The sequence below is a fragment of the Schistocerca serialis genome, chromosome 4 (assembly GCF_023864345.2).
Source record: "Schistocerca serialis cubense isolate TAMUIC-IGC-003099 chromosome 4, iqSchSeri2.2, whole genome shotgun sequence".
Taxonomy (NCBI): Eukaryota; Metazoa; Arthropoda; class Insecta; order Orthoptera; family Acrididae; genus Schistocerca; species Schistocerca serialis.
Genome location: NC_064641.1, coordinates 628552195 through 628553679, shown reverse-complemented (window position 1 = coordinate 628553679; position 1485 = coordinate 628552195). Strand labels below are relative to the sequence as shown.

The 1485-nt window shown below is 43.1% G+C and overlaps 1 pseudogene; it reads left to right on the top strand.

Annotated features, from left to right (window-relative positions):
• The first annotated feature begins 882 nt into the window (after positions 1–882).
• LOC126475897 (5S ribosomal RNA) lies at positions 883–1000 on the top strand (annotated as a pseudogene).
• Positions 1001–1485: the final 485 nt, after the last annotated feature.

Genomic DNA, 1485 nt, shown 5'->3' with positions numbered 1-1485 from the left:
TGCTTGGAATTTGCCACATGGCAAAACTGGGCAACCATTTCACCATGGGGACAGATTTTAGTGTCAATTGTTTGAAAAACGAGTGGAGGATATCTGAATTTGTATGCATGTAACAGGGGGCTTTAAACCAACCTCCCCATTTATTCTAGACAGTTTCGAGTTACAATGAAATTGAAATATCTGGCAAGTTTTCCATAGGTATGAATGGAACAAGTGTTTGATTTTGTCTGAAATACAAAAATAATTCTTTGTTTTCAACACAATGGCATTAAGCTCTTTGGCACTTTCAAATTCTTTCGCAAGATATCATCAAATAAGGTGAATTTATGATCCCTGAAAATGATGTGAATAAAATGTTCTCCCATAATTCCCTCTCGTAGTTCACAACATTTTAACATATACAAGACAGAATCAAGTTATTACGTACTTTTACATTCTAATGGTTAATTTCAAAAGCCTGCAAAGCATGCAAGATTGCTTGAGAATAGACATTCTAACAAAAGCATTTCCTGTTCAGCACTGGATCTTGAGTTTTGATGAAGACTATTAACACACAGCAGCCTGTAGAGTTGTTAGTTTAGTGACAAATTAGAGCAAAGTGTGATTTCCCTTCTAAAGAATGTGTTACGCTTGTTTGTACACTTAGGTGACAAAAGTCATGGGACACCTCTTAACATAATGTTGGACCTCTTTTTGCCAGGTGTCATGCAGGAACTCAACAAGTCGTTGGTAACTCCTTGCAGAAATATTGAACCATGCTGCCTCTGTAGCCATCCGTAATTGCAAATGTGTTGCTGGTGCAGGATTTTGTACCTGAACTGACCTCTCCATTATGTCCCATATATGTTGGGTGGGATTTATGTCAACCTATCTGGCTGGCCAGGCAACAGCCTTGCCACGGCGGATACACTGGTTCCCGTTAGATCACCGAAGTTAAGCACTGTCGGGCGTGGCTGGCACTTGGATGGGTGACCATCTGGGCCGCCATGTGCTGTTGCCGTTTTTTGGGGTGCACTCAGCCTCGTGATGCCAATTGAGGAGCTACTCGATCGAACAGTAGCGGCTCCAGTCAAAGAAAACCATCATAACGACTGGGAGAGCGATGTGCTGACCATACGCCCCTCCTATCTGCATCCTCAGCCGAGGATGACACGGCGGTCGGATGGTCCCGATGGGCCACTTGTGTCCTGAAGATGGAGCGCATCTCCTGGCTGGCCAAATCATTAGCTCGAATTTTCCAAAATGTTATGACATGGCACATGGTCATCCCTTAAAATTCAGTTACTGCTTGGGAACATGAAGTCCATGAATAGATGCAAATGGTCTCCAAATAGCCAAACATAACAATTTCCAGTCAACGATCGGTCCATTTGGACCGAAGGATCCAGCCCATTCCATATAAACACAGCTTCCATAGTGCCTTGTTTACAGCTTGGTTCCATGGCATTGTGGGATCTGCATCACATCCAAACCTTACCATCAGCT